General features: G+C 48.4%; 1 long non-coding RNA gene across 1 annotated transcript in view; it reads right to left on the bottom strand.

Moving 5' to 3' along the window:
• Nucleotides 1–12934: 12934 nt before the first annotated feature.
• Nucleotides 12935–22445, bottom strand: part of LOC110295900 — a 46162-nt gene continuing 36651 nt past the window's right edge. Inside the window, exons 2-3 of the long non-coding RNA XR_002378133.1 lie at nt 14395–14524; nt 12935–13762 (exon numbers count right to left, since the gene is read on the bottom strand). This is a non-coding gene — a long non-coding RNA (uncharacterized LOC110295900). The remainder of the gene's footprint in view (nt 13763–14394; nt 14525–22445) is intronic.

The following is a 22445-nucleotide window of genomic DNA, read 5'->3' as shown; positions in this document are numbered from 1 at the left end:
CAGAGACTGGGATGGGTAGATGGTTGGAAGCAACACATATGGACCAGGCCAGGAGGATTGGGTACAGTGGAGGTATGTGGCTCAGGAGTAAGAGAGACAAACGGTGTTAGTGATCACGGAGAGGATGGAGGATGGAGGACCACTTAAGGAGGTCAACACCATCATGTGGCTGACTTAGCTTGTGAGCATCTGGAAACTTTAGGGTCTTTTACTTCTACATATGAGGTCTTTCCCACATCCTAATCATCATGGTATTTACTGAGACCAAATTTAATTAGAGTTAATTATTTTCTATCTTGAAGAATTTTATGTAGTTGAAAACAAAGAAAGAAACACACAAACCAAGCTTGTGATTCCCCACCAGCTAGGGACACCATGACAGTTCTCTTTCTTTCTCCCAGATGTTGGCAGCTGCTCCTGATGCACTAGCATGTGTGCTATGTTACCATTGGCTGAAACTGTGAGATGTGTGTACAGGGCATTGTATTTTCCTGTGAACATATAATTGCTTCAAGTAAAAGTCTTCAAAAATTCATGAATATTTTACTTTCTGGACACTCTGGTTGGCTATTTTTATCCTGTTTGTTTTGTCTTGTTTTGTTTTCATTTCTGCAAACAGTGTTTACACTGTCACTGATGAATCCGATCTCTCAAGGGGTAGGTGTGTGTGTGTGTGTGTGTGTGTGTGTGTGTGTGTGTGTGTGTGTGTGTGTATAAACTTGGATGTAGTTCCTCAGGCCTATCTCTTGAGACAGAGTCTATCATTAGCCTAGGTTCCACTGACTGGGCTAGACTGTCTGGCCAGCAAGCCCTAGGGATCTGTCTCTCCCTCCCCAGCTCTGGAATTATAGACGTAGCCACTACACAGACCGTTTTACTTGATGCTGAGGTGGAACTCAGCTCCTCATGATGTGTACCAAAGACCTTACCCATCTGTCCAGATCATGAATATTTGTGTATGTGTGTATATGTGTATATGTGTGTATATATATATATATATATATATATATGTATGAGTGGAAGTGTGTGAATGTGTGTATATATGTGTGCATATGTGTGTGCATATGTATATATATGCATATATATGTTAATGTGTATATGTATACATGTGTGTATAGGTATGTGTGTTTATGTGTATATATATGTGTGTGCATACATGCATATGTATATATGTGTATATGTGTATATATGTGTGTACATATATATGTGTGTGTGTGTGTGTGTGTGTGTGTGTGTGTGTGTGTGTGTGTGTGTGACTTGTTAGTTTTTCTAGCTCTTTCTTGGGGATAGTTGGTTCCAGAGTGAAAAATCACTCTGAAGTGTCTGTTTTCCTTATAATTTTATTTCTGCTCATTCTCTGAAGTCTACAATAGGGCCATATTCCTCCAGAATAGAAGTGTTTGCTTCTTCAGTCTGGTGGGAGTGGTGCCAGACCTGGACTTTGTTCATTTAATTTTCCACTTGTGGTTTGGGGGCAGTGTTAGTTTGAATTCTTAGGGATGTCTCCTGTCTCATCAGGTACCAGGGTCAAAATGAATAGATTTGCTTTCCATCTGTTTCTATGTGGGTTGAGCTTTTGAGGGGCACATTTGAGGTCACTTTGTCTGTACTCTGAGCTGAGGTAAGTGAATGTCAGCTCTGGTCTGTTAGTGGGCTCTGAGCAATCTTCCTACCAAGGGGTGAAGGCACATTTGTGCTATCTTCCAGCCCCATGACCTGCTCCATCACCACCTATGGCTCAGTTTCCTAGTGCTTTACAGAATCAGTCCCGTGCCATGCTAAGTCAGGAAATGCACTCAGTCCAGAGGCAGGCCTCCGAAGGCCTCTCAGTCTGCTGTTGTTAAGACCTGGAGAACACCATCTGGTACGGGATCAAGGCCCCATATGGTGAGGTAGAAAGAGTGCAGGCTTCCAGGAAGCCCCCACTGCAAGGTCTGGATGGACCACTTGTTTTCCATATAACTAGAAAAATTACTTCATACATGCCTTCATGCATCCATCTGCCCAGCCACCCACCAACCCACCCATCTATCCACCCACCCACCTATCCACTCAGCCATTTGCCTACTCACTTACCCATCTATCCACCTAGTCACTCCTCTGGCCATTCATGTACCTGCTCACCCACTCATCCACAAATCCAAGCATGTGCACACGTGCACACACACACACATACACCACTCATAACCATCTGCTCATCCATCCTTCTGCCCAGCATCTGTTTTCTCCACAGATTTCTTTCTCTATCTAGAAGTTAATCAATGTTGGGGACTGATCAGTAGATAAGGCAAATTCTAGCAAATCAGGCCTCTGTCACACTATACCATAACTATGTGTAAAAACTGGGTTGCCAATTAAGACACTTAACGTGTGTGTGTGTGTGTGTGTGTGTGTGTGTGTGTGTGTGTGTGTGTGTGTAAAAAGAAGCATTCCCTGGTGGGGAGAAGCCTATCATCTCATTAAGTTTGGGTGTTAAAAACTGTTGTGTTCTGGGGGATGTGATTTGGTTGTACCCACCTTGCTGGGTTAGAAAAGGGCCTAGCTTCCCCCAGCACTGTCCCCATCCCTCACCCCCATCCCCCACCCTCCACCCTGCCTCCTTTTTTTTCTGCTGAGTCATTGATTCACAAGAAAGACCCATAGAGGTTATCCATGAGCCGGTGGTAAGTCAGTGTGGTCCTGGTCCCAAGAGAAGAACGGGAAGAGTCAAAGTGGGTTGTGGGGAGGAAAGAGGGTCCAGAGGAACCAACATGGCCCAGGGGCTGCTGTCTGCTCTAAGAGGGTAATCCTCTGGAAAGCCCCCTGCAGAGATGCCCTGTACCAGGAAGCTGAGTGAGGGCTATAAAATGGCCTGTAAACATAGGATTCTCACTTAGCTGCTAAGAATGAGCCCTTTGGGCTGCATGTGATGCCTCCCAAAATCCATGCTTGGGTCCTATAGCAGCCAGGCATCGAGCAAGGAGCCCAGGCAATGCTGAGAGCTTTGGGCCAAGTCTGGAAATCTGCATGTGAATCTAGGTTTGGCCTTGCCCCTCTCTGAACTCAGTTACCTATATGATGATAGATTTGACCTTTAGTCTTGTGCTTTAGGGTCAGAAGCACTGGGGCTGACACAGAGTAGATGCTTAATAAACACGCCATAGGAAATGAGGTTTCGTTTGCGTGGTTTCCCCTCCCCTCTTTCTGGGACTAAGTATTGCACAGTACACAGCTTCTTCATCACATCCCAGGCACTCCTCAGAGCCAGCTCTGTTTCAGTCCTTTCTCTGCCTATAGCCCATGTGACCCTCCATATTCCAAGTACACCATCAGTCCTCTGGCCACCTCTCACTGCCCCTCCTTCCCACCCATTGCTTTCAATCTTGTCCCATCAGGATCCAGTGAGCCTGCATGGCCAGGAGAGATCTCCCAATACAGACTGCTACGGCTACCACTCCCAAGAACCGTCATTCACCCTCTGCCCAGACCAAAGGGGCAGGAAAGACCTCAGTGCAGCAGCTGACCATGGGTACGAGCTGAGGGGGCACGGGGCCATACCAGTGGCTGTGGTTCCCATGTTGGCTCTGAGGCCAGCACCCGTCTGGAATGTGCTTTTCAAGGATGGATGGGTGGATGCCCAGCCACTCTGCAAACTGGATCTCAGGTCTAAATGATGAATGTGTCATGTTACAAATAGCACCTCCAGCTCCAGTGTCTTAGGATGCCTGGGGAGACATACAGCTTCTTTAACACTCGGGATCACGATGCTGAGGCAAGATGGGGTCCTGTGTGCTAGAGCTAGGGCTAGCCACTCCTGGGTGGAACATAGCACTTCAGGGACAAGGCAGAGCTTGCTTCCCTCTTCTTTTGTTTCTGAAGCTTTGCAACCCTCTCAGTAAAGAGCAAGCAAGACTGAGTTGGGAGTGTGATACATGTTTGACTCATGGGATTCTCTCACACTGCTGGTAGGACCTCTGTCTTCCCCCTTCCCACTCCAATGAAGACATAGATAACAATCTCAGAAAAGTGCTTGCTGAGGACATAGTCACCCCTAGAATAGCAAAGACCAGGTCAGCTAGCCAGTCCCACAAAGGAAGGTGAACTGGAAGAAAACCTCCCCCCCAATCCTATTTTGCTTGGTGGTAGCTATCATGATGTGGTCCCACAAAAGCAGGGACAAGGGCCTGAAATCTTGCCATGATGACCTGTTTAGACGCCAGCTTCTGAGTTAGCTCACCCTAGTTTCACCTATGTAGAAACCTATGAGGGAGTCAAGCCTGTGATGTCTTCATGTTAGAATGCATACAAGTTGAAAATCCTGGGGCTTTTTCTGCCGTTAGGAATACACATGTCAACTGGAAGACAGTGAGCCACCAGAACCCTATGCACAGACTTTTCTCTCTGTTCCCCTAGTCTGCCAGACCTGCCTGGACCCAAAAGTAACACCCACAATGCCCTGCTCACCAAGCCTCTGCAACAGAGTCAATCTTCAAGGGGATGTCTGACCGCCTCATCTTTACCTCAACTGCCGATCTCAGAGCCTGTCTCCCCCTACACTAAGGGGCATCTGCCTGTGTCACTGCTGTGTCCTTAGCACCCAGGACAGAGTTTGGCAGCCCAAAGTCACACACCACATCATGACACTCACATGATGGTCCCATAAGATTATAACAGAGCTGAGAAATATATCTGACAGTACACTCACACAATTCTTGATGGCCTATCGTACGGCACACCACACACACATGTGTACACACACACATAGGAACATATTCAATTGCTGTTCTTCAGGCACTGATGGACCAAACAGCCCCAGATTAAATAGAGCACAAAAAAAATGACACCCTCATCCAAGACAGGCTGTAAACATGGGATGCAGGAGGCTGCTCCCTGTTTCCTAGTGACATCAGAGTTGTCATAGCTTGACAACAACATGTGACTGATATGTCTTCAGCGATGTTGGGCTTATAAATCTGGGCCAGTTGGGCGACAGCAGGACACATACAGTGACATCAGACACGGTGCTGAGGGTGATGGGCTACTGTGCTGTCGGTTCACATACACTGTGATTTCAGCATTTCTTCCTGATTACCACAGTTGACTGCAGTGTGCTCTGCTCTGCTGCCAGGAGCCTCCCGAATCCCATGTTTACAGCCTGTCCCCGATGTGTGTGTGTCACTTTTTCTTGTGCTCTATTTAATCTGGGGCTGTTTGGTCCATCAATGCCCGAAGAACAGCAGTAGATGGTGTTCCGATATGCATGCACACATATGTGCGTGCATGCAATAAGATGGGCCACCTAGGACTGTGTAAATATACTCTCAACGATGTTCACACTGTGGGAGAATTACCTGATGGTGCCTGTGACACAAGATGCCCCTGGTGTTTAATGAGGCATGGCTGCATGTACAGCAGCAGCAGCAGCAGCAGCAGCTCCATGAGTGTCTGTGGCTTGGCTTACTTGGGGCATCCATTAATGGGGTGGACTAGGCTCAGAAGCCCTGTAGCAGTATATATAAATGGTGTCTCCATTGGTTTTTTATTATTGTTTGACTTTTCTGTTTGGCGACTTAGTTTCTTTCTGATTCTGCCATTTTCACTCAATGGAAGTAGCACACTGGCTTCTCTCTGCATGAGTTTGGAAATGACATATACATACGTATGTACATGCTTACGCACACCCTTGGCTCATAGTCTGCAGGCCAGATGTAGTCAGATGACTAACTTGAGGCTAGGCACATAGAACGATACAAGCAGCTCCTAGGAGCTATTCTACCCATTTGGCTAAGATTAGTCTAGGAGACACAACTCTAGAGTCCACTGGAACCCAAGCAGCATCCCTGGGGGTCAGGCAATGCCTGAGGGCTTTGCAAGGTTCTCTTGTGTGTCTGATCCCAGCATTTCAGAGAGGTGGACATTATATCTCCAGGACAGGAAGAAAGTTCTGCGAGCAAAGCGCTTTCCTCACAAGCATGAGGACATGAATTCAACTCCCAGAACCCACACGTTAGGCGTGATGGTGAACTCTTGAGCCCCAGCCCTGGGGAGGCAGACAGGAAGATCCATGGAGCTCACTGGCCAGGCAGTCTAGTCTGACTGGTGGGCTTCAGGCCAATGAGACACCCTGTCTCAAATGAGGTGGACAATGTTTCTAAGGATGATTCCCTTGGCTGTCCTCCAATCCCCACCACAGGCTCACACTCATGCACTTTGACACACATACCAACATACACACATGTACTCATAAGAACACGAATAGCAGTAACTCTAAGGAGCAGACAAGTAAGCCGAGGTTCCGTGTGGATGGTCCCCTGCCTAAGGTCAGAGGGCCACCAGCAGCAAAAGGCAACCCAGAAGAGAAGCCCTGTTTTCTCTCACCAACCTCCAGGCTCCCACAGAGCTCCAAAGAGCTGAAGTCCACTGCTTTTGTTAGGGAAGGGGTGGGGCCTGGCATGGTGCAGAAAAACTAGGGTAAGAACTGAAAGGGGAAAGGGTCACAGGCTGGCCTTGGCCAGAGGGAGCCCAGTGCCTGCAGTTTTCAAAGGAAGGCTTCACTGTGCTGAGAAAAAGCACCACAGAAGTGACCAGAGGTGAAAGGCAGGATAAAGTAGAAATGAGAACTAATCATAACTCCGTAGCAGAATGTGTGCTTAGAACATGCCAGGCCCTGGGTTCACTCCCAACAGTTCCCTAGATAGATACAAACTACAAGCATCCATGCATATGTACACACCATGCCTTGATTTATTGTCTACTTGCTGCACAAGCCCCTGGACCCTCCATCAAGTCACTTGGGGCTTCGTCTCCTCTTGGTGAGATGAGGACTTCCCCCACCCTCCCCACCCCGAGTTCTCAGGTTATTTTTGAAACGAACATTTTTCTCCACCCCGCGGAGAACTCATTATTCAGAGCTCTTTTTTCTCCCATCATCTTCTTTTTTAGTAGAGTTGAATCCTAGAGGGGATAATAAATATGTATACATACAGTCAGGAGCCAGGCAGAGAGAAGGAGGGTAAAAAGCAGGCTGTCAACAAACCAGCCCAGCAAATGCTATGGACTGCACAGTGGTCCCCGGGGGAGCAGCCAGCCTTCGCGGTGTCTGTAGGAGAGTTTGCCTGGACGGGGTCATGGAGAAACATCAGAGGTCGGTCTCTTCTGCCCATGAGAGCATTCCCTTCTGTGTACACTCCATGGCTGCCTGCCTGGCCTTGGCCCCCCCTTTGCCCTAATTCTGCCCCATTTCCCTTCCCTGGGACAATCCACAGGGGCACTTGTTCAATTGCATTTCCCACTCAGTCCCTGAAAAGTAGGTCACAGATTTGTCTCGCAGAACCTGGAGTGTCAGGACTGCTGCATCAGGTCGTAGGTGGCAACTACCTTGGGGGAAGCGTGGGAACCTGGAGGACAGCTTCAGTGCAAGTCTGTCTTGCAGAGGGATGCTGCACTGAGTTGCCCAAGCTCTCCCAGAAAGTCATCTTTGTCGCTTTGATTACTGGGAGCCCACCCATGGCTTCCTGTCACTTGGGCGATGGACCCAGACACCCTCTGAACTCCAAAGCCTGTAGAGGTATTCTGGCCTCTACTGCTCATTCTGCATATGCTTCCTGTTCCAAAGGCAAGGATGTCTCTGGCCCCTCCACACCCTTCCCTTCCCGCACACTGCATTTGCTCTTCTGTGCCTGGCACCAGACTCTCCTTTCCTCCCACACCCTTCACAAGGCATACATGCATGCACACGCATGTGCCTCCACACACAGTGCTATAGGGCTTTAGGACAGACAGTAGTGTCCTCAGATTCCTTATTAAAAGCCTCACACCTGAGATGAAGGTGTTGGGAAGTAGAGCCCTGGGGAGGTGACAAGTCATGGGGAGAAGCCCTCACAAATGGGATTAGTGCTCTTAGGGCAGAGACTCCAGGAGGTCCCTTTGCCTCTCCTGCCTTGTTAGAAAGCAGCAAAAATGATAATCATGAACCAGGAAGTGGGACATCCAATACCAAATCTGCAGATGCCTTGGCCTTGGACCGCCAGCCTCCAGAAGTGTGGGCAGAAAAATCTCTGTTGTTTTTAAGCTGCCTAGACTAAGACATATGTGCTTCCTGAAAGTGAGCACATACAAGCACATGGGTACACACACAAAACATACGAAACATGTATGTGCACACATATGTGTGTACACATATATACAAACACATTCACATATATGTACACACATGCACACACCTGAAAACAAGCCCTCATATGAAAACACATGCATGCACACATACAGGAACACAAAAACATGCATGTATGCACTTGCTCCTGATTTTACATACACAATCACAGATATGCACATGAACCTGCAGACAGACACACACATGTAACCGATGTTAATGTACCCGAGCACACATGAAAACACATGCATACCTACACATGTGCACAAACATCCACCAGCAAACAGAAGCATGTGTATACAAACATACACCTACAATAGCACATGAATGCACCCGCGTACATACACAGAAACATGTGTGTACAGGTACATGCAAATGTGTGGCACATATTCATGTATGCACCCAAATGTGTGCAAATACATATACGTGCACATACTTACCCATATACACACCATAGCTCTCCCTTGGACACTCAGTTCTGGCTTCTATACACACCTGACAATTTCCCAACATACGTGTCTCACATCCCCTCATAGGCTCTTAAGCTAACATGTGAACATATGGACATGCATATATGCCTGTGTATATGCCAGTGAGTGTGCAGATGTGCTTTCACATAGCATCCCACCCTTTCTTACAACCGTGGTGCGTGAGGATAAGCATCCTAAGTCTTATGCAGCTCTTCAACCCGCCTTTAAGTAGCCAGGCATGGTTAGTGGCTACTGCACTGGACGGCACAAGGCCCACTGGCTATCGGGATCAATGGTTTCAGTGGAGGCAGTGACACAGGCAGGTCTTAGTTTGAGGAGCTTTGTGGAGGACAGAGAGACAACCAGAGAGGCGAGGCAGCAATGAGATAACAGCTTTCTTGGACAAGGTGAGAATATTACAAAATTAGGTTATGGTTACTTTAAATACCCTGAAATCTCTGATTTGTCACCCAAAGTAGGTAAATATTATATTACTAATGAATATTATGTTTCAGTAAATTCATTAAAACATAAGGCAGTGGGCAAATGGCTCAGCCATTAAAGTTTTGTCCCACAAACATGAGGACTGGAGTTTGAATCCCCACCCAGGAAGCTCTATAAATGCCACATTGGCATGGTGACCCACCCACAATGCTAGCCTTGGAAGACAGAGACAGGGCTCCCCAGAGCAAGCTGACTAGGAAGACTTAGCATGTGGCAAGATCTGGGTTTGACTGAGAGACCATGCCTTGATGTATAAAGTGGAGAGTGACTGACATCAACTTTAGGCATGAGTACCTACATGTGTGGGGAAAGCACATAAGCACACACATGAAATGGAGTGTGGGAAAACAAGGTGGACGCCCCACGTCTGCATGCATGTGAACATTTCACCCTCTGCTCTTTCATTTCATGGTCTATTCCTGTTTCACAGTCTAGCCTGCTGCTCTTTGCCAATCACTGCTTCGGAGTCTTCATTCCTTCTATAGCTCCAGAAAATTCCATCATATGAAATCACCTGCCACTGGACACTAGGAATGATCTCCAACCCTGGATGCTGCAGACAATAGCATCTTAACATAGACCTCCCCAGAGTCAGAGGAGTGGCCTTGCGACTTCTTACAGGCGTCACAAAGCTCACCTTGTGGGCTGTGCTGGCTTCCAGGCTCCCAGGACAACGTGTGGGAGCGTGCTTCCCAGGCCTCATGAGTGTGCTGTCTCTCAGCTGGGCACAGTGATGCAGTACTGTGATCCCAGAACTTGGGGGAGCTGAGGCAGGGGGATTGCTGCAAACTTGAGCTGTCCTAGGATGCATAGGAAGGCCCGTCATTAATAAACCAAAGCAACAACAGAATCCGAGCCTGCCACTGAGGAACGGTAGCTGCTATGTGAATCTGTACTCGGGGACCTGCCTGCCCACGCCCTTTTGTGCACTTTCTGTTAGATGACTCATCTTTTCCATGTGGTCTTCTAGAATAACATAGATATTTCCAGGATCAAACCTTGTGACTCCAGTTTGACATTTGTCTTTGCCGGTTTAGTTTATGGCGTGTTCTTTTTCACCATATAGAATGTTAAGAGGCTTCTTTCATTATACTGGATTCATCCAACTTTTTATTTTTTTATTTTTTTCTGGCTCTTGTATTTACCGTGTGAAAAAGACCTTGCCCGATGCAGAGGCTGAAAGGAGACTACTGATGCTTTGTGGGTCCATGTTTTTGCCTTTAAATTAAAACTAGGATCCATGGAATCCACTCCTTCTCTCAGTGGCTGCCCCCTTTACGCAGTGTTGTACATTTGTAAATGTTTGACTTATTTATCTTTATTTTACATGTATGTGTGTTTTGCCTGTATGTATGTATGTATGTATGTATGTATGCATGTGTGTGTGTGTGTATGTATGCATGTATGTGTGTATGTATGTATGTATGTATGTGTACCACACGAATGTCTGTGTCAGAAGAGGGTGTCTGATCACCTGGAACTGGAGGTATGGTTGTGCCATTACGAGGCTGCTGGGAACTGAACCTGGATACTCTGCAAACACAGCAAGTGCTCTTAACCAATGAGCCATTTCTCCAGCTCAACTCTGTTCATTAATGACTCTTTTGGGGACCCATTGATCTGAGGCCTTGCCTTTATCTTACACCAACTTCCTGTGAACTAGAACCCATGTCTGCCTGTCCACCTCTGTGTGCCTGTCTTTGCATGTCTGATGCCAGCACTGGTTTGGTTATGAAGCATTTATAGTGAAACCTTTCCAGACATCCCTAGGCAAACAGTTTTCCTTGTTTGGTTTCAGTGTTGGATATGGCTCAGACCTGGATGTTTCTGTAGGGAACTTTGGCATTTTGCCAGTGCTGGGGTACTCTTGAGACCCAGGACCCTCGACAGCCTCCAGGAGCCACTGCTCCTGTGTTCTCATGCACCCTCAGCCCCCACAGAGCCAACCCATCTGGCCTCACCAAGATTGCTCAGTGGGAAGTGGAGCTGGAATCCACTTGATCTTTCTCCCATCGATGTGACAAGGGCACCCGGCTCCGCTGTGGACGGCCATGCCTCACTGAAGATGCCACTGTGGAAAGCCATTTCCACTGACCCCAGAGATGTCTTGGCAGACTGTGGCTACCATTTCATTTAAACTGCACAAGGCCGCTTAAAGGGCTGCACTGCAAGTGTCTGTACCCCTTAGCGGATGAACCAAGATGGCTCTAGTCTGCCCTGAAGCACAGCATTTCTACTATGGAGTATTCAAACACAAGTTAAAACCCCCCACACCATGGCATGGGCTATCACTTCTGGACCTTATTAGCCCCCTTTCTCTTTCTTAGACAGAGAGCCTATGGCACTCTCCAGCAGGGTGATCTTAGCTAAGCCCCTCTGTCCATTTTCCCAGCTGTCACACTGCCTCTTAGGAAAGCAAGGTACTCAAGGCCCCAGGGAGGCCAGTCTTTGAGCTTGAGCCTGGTACCTGGGCCTCTGGTCTTCCACCAGCACACCTGCCAGTCATCTCCTGACCCTCCCACCAGCACATATGCCAGTCATCTCCTGACCCTCCCACTAATTGGCCCAGTTCCCTTGCAACTGGAGTTCCCAGTGCCCACACTAGCATCTTTTCTCTCCTCCATCATTCCAACATCCCATCTAGTCCTCAAAACTCTCAGTGGATCTCCACTGTTTGTTTCTTATTATCATTGCAAGCTTTATTTTTTGAAAGAACTATAGATTTAAGCACTGTGTAGAGGCCCTGGGTACCCTTTACCTTCTTTCCCTCGGTGGTAGCATTGCGAACCATGTTTTTCTGCTACTTTTGAGATAGAGGATTGTATTACAGTTCTGACTTGGATCCAGAGATCGGGGTTCAAATCCTGACTTCAGATCAAGGAGCTTGGCAGCTTATATTGCTCTTCAGAACTCCAGTTTCTTTGAATGATTATGTCTAATAAAGGCACACCCCTTGAAGAGTCTTTGAAGCTTATATGAGATAATACAAAGTTCTCAAACATGAGGTTGACATATGAGAGCCATAATAATGACTTGTAGTGGTTTAGCCTTGACACTCAATAACTAATAGTGACCTGGATGGTCTTGCCCTTCCTTGCCTGCCCTTTCCTGTCTGCAGACTTCTTTGCTCTCTCTGCTCCAGTAATATTGACAATTTTCCCTTGTAGTCCTCCCTGGCCCCAGGACATTTGCATATGATGTCACCCCCATGCTCTTTCTGGGAGCTTCTTATCCCCAACACTTGTTCCTTCTGATTACGCTAGTCTTTAGCCCACACATTGCTTTGTCTCCTTTATCAGAGAGGCCTCTGTCAGCCACACACCAACCTTGTAGGAGGTTCATTTCATAGGGCTGTGTGGGTTAGATTTCATCCATGGAGAATCACTTCAGAATACAAACATCTAATGCAGCTGTATCTCGACTCTCTCCTCCATAGATTGTGAGAGCATGGGAATCAAAAGTGCACGATCTTTGCCCATCAAAGTATTCTGAGAACCTGGCAAAGGGCATGGCCTTGAGAAGATAGCAGTGAAGACTTGCTAACTGAGTCACTGAACAAATGGTTAGAGAAAAAGGTGGAGAGAGGAGGAGCAATAAGGACTGTGGTGAATATTGATCATCAAACACTTACTGAGCACTTATTATGCACCTCAGGTATGCACTATCTCATTTAACCTACGGAAGTCCTTCTTTATCCTGCTGTATGTTTTCTCTCAGCTTTTCACCTGACTGATATGTTTATTTTATGTCTCATTTTCTCATTCATGTAAATATAGGAACTCAGGACTTTTATCTTGTTTCCTCCTCTGTCTCTAGGGAAGGATGACCAATGGTGTGTGTATAAATCCAACCTACTGAGTCCACTTAGTGTTGCTTGTATGTACATGTGTTTAGGACCGATCACATGGAGCTGAAAAACCTATGGGGGTGGGGGACCTATCCCTAGCAAAGTCTCTCGGGAGCCACTAATTGCCTGTGGTTCTTCACCTGTGGCTTTGTGCCAAGCTTTGCATCCACACTGGGGTGCTAACTGTTGTTGCCATTGTTCGGGTCTCCTTTAGGTAGCCATATTGTTCCTTCCTGGATGTGTTCTGAGCCTTGTGTAGGAGTTGCATTGTAGATGTGTCCGCTGGGGTGCAGCACCCCGTGGTCATTTGTTCTCTGCATTTTGACCAGTTGTAAATTTCTGCGATGGTCTCTGCCGGCTGCGCCATGAAGCTTCTTTGACAAGCAAGGGCTGAGAGCTACATCTATCTGTGGTTAGAAGGATGCAGTTAAGAGATGATGCTGGTTTGGGAAAGCAGTGGGTTCCTCTCTGAGATCCATGACCTCAGCCACTGCTCATTGGCTGGGTTTAGAGTAGGATTTCCCTCCTATTGAGTGTCCCCTAAACTCCGATTAGATGTAGGTGCCATCCGTGCATCTTCCAGGCTGGTCATTGTTGTGGTTTATTGGCTTTACATCTGGGTAAAACTTTTCATTGCTTCCCCCTTTGGCTTGCATGGCTCCTTCAGATACTACGGCAGCCATTCCTCGGGGAGGAGTCTTCAAGGTCAGTTCCCGCTGGATTCCTCCAAATCCTTTTGCTGAAGCCCATGGCGTCTTGAGTACGCCCTTTCAAGTCCTAGGGTTGTAGGGCACATGTAACACAGACCAGCTGTGGAGCAGGGAAAGAAGAGCTGAGGCTTACATGAGATTTACGAAGTGGTAAAAAGAAAGAGGGGCATATGACTGGTACTCAATAAAAAACAATGTCCTGGGATGGTCTAGACTTAGCACTAAACATATGATAATGGCCTGGAATGGTCTATCCCTGCCTACTCTTCCTGTCCATAGTATGTTCTTGCTTCTCTAATGCTCTAACTTCGCCCTGGGAGGCCCCTACCTCCTAAGGGCCCTGACACCTCCCAATGACACCATATCTTAAGGGCCCTGACACCAAGTCCACAGTGCATACACCTCAGAAACACTGCAGGTGGAAGCCATAGTCAGAGGAAATGCGAAGTTGGAGAAACTGGGCCAAGGTTAGGGCTGGACCTGGGCCTTTGAACCTAATAAACCTTTACCCATAAGTCCGAGTTCCTAACTAAGCTGACCATCTGGGTTGGATTTCCCCAGAGGCAAACCTGAGATGAGACACAAGGACTTTATTTGGTGGCTGATCCCAGGAGAGTCCACAGGAGACAGGAAAGCAAGGCAGGGATAGCATCCTGGGTCTCCTGTGACAACCAATGGATAACCTATCTCAGCGTTACCATGGGGGTGGCACTACAGCGTGCATGCAGATACCTGCTCCATGGGCCACCATGAGGACTGATCATGGGGCACCAACTCCCTGAAGGATGACCCTCCGTCAGCATTGGCTTGGGAATGAGCCACACCCAGACAGAAGGCCTCCAGCACAGAGCTGTTGTACCTTCTGACGAGAGAACGCAGAGGGACCCTGGCAAGGCTGTTTTGGGATACCACACAGTCACACTCCCAAAAGCTGCCCCCTCTTCACCAGGATGACATTTAAAGGCCATAGACACCCTAGAGAGAAACCTTTTCCTCTTGGCAGCCCTCCACCTCCACACCCCACACATCTCATCACACTTCTTGTGACCTACGGTTCTTCAAGACTCAGCTTAAGCCACAAGCTAGATCTGGCCTGGTCCAGACTTACCACGGCTCTCTTGGGTTTAATCTTCTCCAAGTGTGAAAATTTTAAACTAGCTGATGACATTTAAACATCAAAGTATTCACACAAAACTCCAAATGTCCAACTTTTCCTGGCAACATTAAAAAGATCTAAACTTCTATCCCTGCTTGGCCAGAGCCACAGGGAACCACATGGTATCTTCATTCAACAGGGCAGGTGACACTACCTGTCCTCTGAAGTCCTTACCCCAACCCTTCCTCCCTCATCCTCAATGCAGAGCTCTCAGCCAGCAGAGCCACTGAGGGTAAAACCCTGGCAGGGTCGTGTCCTTGAGGGCCTGTAACTTGATCTTGGGTAACCCCATTCAGCTTCCTTCCCCCGCCCCAAGTCACAGCTGGTCCCTAAATGACTTAGAAACTGTCCCTTGTCCCCAGCATTTTCTGCAGTCCCTGAAGTGACAGACAGCATTTCCTGTCCACAGCTGCATTCATTGTTCCTCCAGCCAGCCTGGCAAATAGTGCCACAGCCTGAATCCCTGGGGTTCCCTGAAGTGGACTTGACCCTTTCCCCATGAGATTGCTCCATCTGAACTTGAGGGACTGTGTTCTCAGACCTACAGTACAGAATGGCCTTGTTTAATCTCACCTTCATGCACACAGGCTCTCTAAGCACAGTGTCTTTGAAACCTGGAATCATTTTTCCACAGCCTGCTGGTCTATATATTCTCCCTCATGGAGAGCTATGTTCAATGCATAGTCCCCACTTCTGCATTTCTTCCTCTGAGTCCTCTTGTGCAGGCCCTCTTGCTACAATGGCCTGGGCCTGCCTTCCTAAGCATTTGGCTTTGGTGCAACCCTGAGCCATGTGGGACTGTCTTCTTCCAAGTCCCACCTCGGGGGAACCACACTATGCCTACACACCTTTGAGTCCTGACCCCACACAAGGTCCACTCACTGTGGTAGGCGAGCACAATGGAAAGTAAACAGATGGGTGACCTCAGCCTGGGTCCCTCAGCTGTGGCCACCTAGCCACCTTCCCTCTCCAAGTCGCACCTTACATCCTCACCCTCCACACCTTCCCCTCTGTCACATGTTGCTCCCACTGCTTTGCCCCTCTCAGAAAAAAAACCCACTCTGGGGCAGCCAAGAGTCAGGCAGCCCCTGTTCAGTGCAGAGACATTGTCTATAAAACTGTACAATAGGGTGAGTGATGATTGATCACTCAGCTCTCTAGAAGTGTGGTCTGGCTTAGGAACTGATTTATTTTCATTATTATAAGGATTAACATATTAATTGTGAGAATTAATGAGTTTCACAGTGGCATTTCCATATGTGTATATAACATGTTTCCATCGTGCTTGGCCTCTCCAAGCAAGCCTGACATTTTGTCATCTGTGTTCAGTTTGTTCCTTTTATTTTATACTCCCCCCCCCGCCGCCCCTTCCTCGGCTTCCTCTCTACCCCCTCCTTTCCTCCTCCCTACCTCTTTCCCTTTCATCTACTTTTCATCCTCTCCTTCAGTTTCACTTTTAACTTTTTTTTTAAATAAATGAAACAAGTTCTCACGGTGCGGAATGTGGCATCACACAGCCCCAGCTGGCCGTGACCTCACCAGGTATCCCAGGCCAGACTAGAGCTCAAAGGGACTTCCTGCATTGGGATCACAGGCACATGCCAGCCTCTTCATTTTCCACATATGAGAGAGAAAACATGTGATTCTGTCTTTCTGCATCTTGCTTGTGCAGAGCATTGATGACATTGCTCCACTTTGCTGCGGAGGACCAAATGTCAATATTCTTTATGACTCAATAAACCGTTCCCCCAACACACACATACATACACACAACACACACACACATGCACACACGCACGCACACATGCACACATGCACACTCATGCACACACATTCATCTGTAGGTGAACACCTAGGCTGACCCAATATCTAGGCTGCTATGACTTGAACTATAATGGACATACATGTGCAAATGTCTCCCTTGTATGCTGACCTCATTTCCTTCAGTTATATTCCCGGGAGTGGCATGGCGCTGTCATATGGTATTTCTATTTTTAGTTTTTTGAGGAAGCTCCCTACTGACTTCCATGGCAGCAATGGTAATTTACATCCCCACCAAAAAATCTGTAAGGGTTCATGTTCTCCACATACAGCATTTGTTACTTATGTCTTTTATTATAACTTTTCTCATTGGATGAGAGAAAAATCTCACTGCCATTTTGATTTGCCGTTCTCTGATGGCTTAAGAATACTGAGTGCTTTTGTGTGTGTATTTTTTTTTAAACATTTTTACCTCTTGGCTTGAGCTGTAGCTATTCCATGTATCTGCCTACTTGTTGATTGGATTATTACAAGAATTTTGTTGTTAAGTCTGAGTTCTTTCTATATTGTGGCTACTAATCCCATGTTAGATGAATGACTGGCAGACTTTCTCCCACTTCTTTCTGTTCCCTCTTGTACGTGCATTTTATGGGGGAGTACTCTCCAGGGAAATTCGTGGGGGACAGGAGCTGTGTGGAGAGAGAAGCAGAAGGTTGGTGTAGCCTGATACTATGGATGCACTGGCTGAAATGCACCCATCAGTGTATTACTACCTACTGCCTCCCACCAGCTAAAGCCGAGGTCTTCTGGAGAAGGTGCAAGCAAGAAGAATCCAGTACTGTGGAGCCAGGCCTGGGGGAGCCTGCCAAGTGGACAGAGGCCTGGTGGGACCTGCCTTGTGGAATTTCTGGGCGGATGAGACCAGCCCATGTCTTTACCAAGGACAGGGCTGGGGATGCAGCTTGGTGGTGCAGTACTTGCCTGCCATGTTCAAGGCCCTGGGGTTGGGTGGGGAGCAGAATCTACTGAGGGTCAGAGTGCTCTGAATGCAAAGCACCCCCACTGTCTCGGGTATTTAAACACCTTTCCTCAGTTGGTGGTACTGTAAGGTTCAGCTTAGGAGGTGCAGCCTGGTTGGAGGAAGTGCATCACTTGGCCGGGGCTCTAAGAGTTAAACGTTTCCTTCTCTGCTTTGTGCTTTCAGTTCAAGACATGAGTTTTCAGCTCCCAGTTCATGCCACCATGAAGGCCACTGGTTGCCATGCCTCTTCTCTGCCATCGAGGACTCTTACCCTTCTGGAACCATTAGCAGATGGCCAGTTTCTTCTTTAAGATGCCTTGGCTGTGGTGTTTTATCACAGCAATGCAAAAGCAACAGATGCAGGTGGGAACTGAAATGTTGCAACTCTTTCTTGGAAACCCAGCTGCCAATCCACCCGAAGCCTTCCTCGGTGCCATTCATTGTTCTTCAGAGTTAATTGGCCTCCTCCTCGCTTGGTGTGTGTTGTTGTTTTTCATGTGTGTTCTGCGCACGCACACGCGCGCGCACACACACACACACACACACACACACCACACACCACACACCACACACCACACACATAACCAGAGAAAATACCATGCTCATAAAAAAAAAATCCTCCCAGCTCTGAAATGTACAGGGTGGGATGTCCCCCTTTCTGTTCCATCTTTGCTGGTGGCATTTGGTACTGTGAATATGTCATCCTGACTTTTTTTCCTCTACCCTCAAAATCCCTTAAAGGGCAGGGACTGTTTTGTAAATTTCTTTATCCCCAACTCAAAATAAATGTCCACTTAGACCACGAGCCAGATTGTCCCAAGTTCTACAGGACAGGGTGAGGTATGGGCTGCACCTTTCCAGCCTCCCCTGCCACCCAGAGCCCCAGTCAGGAGCCCAGCCACAGACCCAAGATTTTAGTCACCAGTGTGTCCTGGTGGAAGTTCTCCAGGTAGGTGAGGTGAAAATTCACCTTAGAATTCACGGTGAAAGCAGGCTCCATCCACTGGGTGTCTGACATCCTGCATTACCGTACCACCCGCTTTCTGCACAGTAGGATTCTCTGTGAGTGTGTGCACATGTTTGTGTGTGTGTGTACATGTGCATATGTGAGTGTACATGTCTGTATGTGCATGTTTGTGTGCATGTTTTTGTGTGTGTGAAATGTGAACAAGTGTGAAAATCAGAACAATATCATGTATCTTTCTTTACCTTCTACCTTGTTGAGAGCCTCTCTCTCTCTCTCTCTCTCTCTCTCTCTCTCTCTCTCTCTCTCTCTCTCTCTNCTCTCTCTCTCTCTCTCTCTCTCTCTCTCTCTCTCTCTCTCTCTCTCTCTCTCTTTCTCTCTCTCTCTCTCTCTTCTTGTTCTCTCAGTGTTATCTTCATATGCCACGATAGCTGGCATCTGAGAAGCACCTGGCTTTAAATGAGTTCTAAGGATTTGAACTTGGGTCCTTGTGCCTGCATAGCAGGTGCTTTCCCCATTGAGCTTTCTTCTCAGGCCCATAGTAGGATTATTATATTGTTCCCGTGTAGTTACTAATTTCATCTGACTAAAACAGTGGCATGCAGGCATTGCGGGAAGTCAGGAAGCTGAAGGCAGCTTTAATTCCGGCAGGACAAGAGTACAGGGAGAACTCCCCCGGCTGTGGGAATATTTCTCTCCAACACACACCAGAACCATCTTCCTCTGCTGAGGAAGTCAGGGATGCTGGGCATCCCCGCTCACCCTGAGCGTGCTTTCTCCTCACTCTGCTTCCTGGTCCTGCAGACAGGAGCACCCATTTCCCTCCTGCCTTCTAGTTCCATCTCCCAAGAAGTCTCCAACTTTCAGAAGTCTGTCAGGGCCCTATTTTTAGTGGAGTGAGACTTCTGCGGGGTGTCCAGATTGGCGCACTTCCTCTTTACCAGATGGGCTGCCGCAACCGTGGAGCCTACTGCGTCCTCAGTTCCCGCTGTGGTCACCTCATGTAACCTTTGACAGTTCTGCAACCTCACCCTGCCCAGGGCCAGTCCACTCCCAGATGTGGAAACGGGAGGTTCAGGGAGGACCCCTGACTCCTTGTGACCCACTTCCACATGCAGTAGGGAAGTCTCATCCCAGCCCCTCAGCTTGCTGCCCTCCATCAAGGGGGCATGGTGTTTCCTTCCTGACACTCCCATGATCCTTTGCGCCTTTGGGATGTTCAGGACCACAAACTACCAGAGAGGAGAGTGTGAGTATGTCTATGATGTCAGTCCCAAGCATTGAGCTGCCTCCTAACCACGGCCATGAGCTGCCGGCCTAAGGACCCAACAGCACTTACCACAGCTGTGCTCATTGGTGCATCTAAAGTTGTGCATTTAAAAAATTTGTTGATGGCATTTAAAGATCAAGAATGCTCATATAAAAATTCAAATGCCCAGCTTCTCTTGTAAACTGGAAACACACTAAGTTCCTATCGGTGCTTGGCCACAGTCAAATGGAGCTGTGCATTGCCTACCCCCAGATACCACCGTCTTCAGTGTGCCTTATGGCCTCCCTGCAGTCAGTACCCGATGCTGGCTCGCCTTGAAGGCAGCATTGCTATCTCATAGGTAAAGTCCAGAACAGAGAGCAGGAAACCCCAGTGAGCTCACCCCACTGGGAATACCCTGGTCCTCACAGGGGTTTGAGGCTGGCCTCCCATTTTCCATCGTACCTCCCAGGTCATCTTGAAAAACTCCAGCACCTTAGTATGCAGTTGGTGCTCAGGAGGAGCTGTGGCTGAATGCTCCTCAGATGAACCAGTTGATTCAGAGGCTAAGAGCAGGCCTCTGGCCCCATGGAACTATAAGTCACCACACTGCCTCTTGACTCCTGACTTTTGTTTCCTGAGACAGAATATCACTATTGTAGCCTAGGCTAGCATGAGACTTTGTAGCCTGGGCTGGCCTCCAACTCATTAGTAGTCCTTCTGCCTCAGCCTCCCAAGTGCTGGGATCACAGGAGTGAGTTGGGGTTTTATTTGTTTTTTGCTTTTTTCCCTCTTCCCAACTTGGCTGCTGGTCCCTGAAGATTGTACAAGAGACAGTTGCTAAGCCAGTGCTTTGACACCCAGACTGGGAAAAGACTGCTCAAGAGAGGAAGAGACAGCTCCATAGAAGGGCAGCATGGCACAGAACTTAATGTATTCGGAGAGCAGCGCTGAGACCAAAGGGAAGGGTGTGGGAAGGCATTGGATGGAGCACTGAGGTGTGGGGTTTCTGGGTTACTATTGCTGTGAAGAAACACCATGACCGAAAGTGACTTGGAGAGGAACGGAATGGCTTACACTTCCATCTCACTGTTCATCTGGGAAAGACGTCAGGACCAGAACTCAATCAGGATAGAAACCTGGAGGTAGGAACTGACACAGAGGCCAGAGGGGTGCTGCTCACTGGCTTGCTCCTCAAGGCTTGCTCAGCCTACTTTCTTATAGAACCCAGGGCCACCAACCCAGGGATGGCATCACCCATAATGGTCTGGTCCCTCTCACATTAATCACTATATAAGAAAAGGCTCTACGGGCTTGCCTATAGCCAGATCTTACAGAGGCATTTTCCTGATTGAGGCTCCCGCCTCTCTGATGAGTCTAGCTTGTCTCAAGCTAACATAAAAACTATCCAGCACATAGGAGTACTAGGGAGCTACCTCAAGGCTTTGGAGTAGGACCAACATGATCAGTGTCTGGCTTCAAGTCTCAGCAGAGGTTGTGAGAACCTGCAAGTACTAAGAGCAGGTTCTGGGGAAGCTCCAGAGGGCTGTGCTGACTGGTGAGTGGGCTGCTTAGCAAGCCCACCACCGTGTCTTCATCTGGGATGGGGGAGGCGAGAAGAGATAGGTGTGGATGTGGTATTGGTAAAGAGATGTCCTCTCCGCACCCAGGGATGGTGTAGAAGATACAGGTGTTGCCTGCCAAGTGTGGAGTGTGGATCAGCGAGAACCTAGTCCTGAGCCAAGCCAAGCCTGGGGACACCTTCAGTCACACCTAAGAGGTCTCCACCTAATGGCTGGCTCCCAGCCCCCTCTCACTGCCCTTCTAACTTAAACCCTGCATAGAAGTAACCATTGCTCCACCCCAGGGCTGCAGAGCTCAGGCCTGGTAAGTTTGGGCCCATTGATGGTGTCAAGGTCCAGAGTGTCCCCTGAAAACAGATATCCCAATATGAGAACTTCAGGATCTGCCCAGTGACTGACCCTCCCTCACTCAGGAGACTAACCAGGGGAGGTCAGTTACCCTGCAGGGTGCATCGGGTGGGGGCCCACCTTCTATTCGCCTGCCTTCTGTGAGGAGTGCATTTGGCTTTTTATAAAGCCAATAAATAAATAAACAAGCGGGCATGATTAATTGATGGCATGGCGCGGACCCAGGCGCTGGGAGTCAGTGGCCTGGCTTCTGCAGGCTCTCAGCTTTTCTGCGACTTGGGGCCTGCGCCAAGGAGGGGAAGCCTAAGTGGGGAGGTTGTTTCCCGGGGTGCCTGGGGTTTTCAACTTGCTTCGCAGGCAGGGCCCCTTGTCCTGGACTCTCCGCCAGGCCCTAGTGGGGCCACAACAGAGGCTGAGGGCCAACCATTGTCCTTTCTAGGAGTGTCAAAGATCTCAGGGCTAAAACCTTCAGTGTCGTCGATCCAAACAATCCCCTCCAAAGCTGGCCTCCCCGCAGACACCTCACCCTTAGTCACCCACGGGTTTCCTTGGGGGGTGAAGGGGTGGGTGCTTCTGACCCACGAGCAGAGAGGGGGGAAAGGAATGTTTAGGGGCTCTCAGTGAGGGGTGTCTGGGGAAGGGGCTACGGCCAGCAGACAGAGATGAAGCTGGTACCCAAGGAGGGAAACGCGTCCTCATGG

The sequence above is a fragment of the Mus caroli genome, chromosome 6, assembly GCF_900094665.2.
Source record: "Mus caroli chromosome 6, CAROLI_EIJ_v1.1, whole genome shotgun sequence".
Classification (NCBI taxonomy): domain Eukaryota; kingdom Metazoa; phylum Chordata; class Mammalia; order Rodentia; family Muridae; genus Mus; species Mus caroli.
The sequence above is the reverse complement of the archived record's forward strand: the minus strand, read 5'-3'. Positions and strand labels throughout refer to the sequence as shown.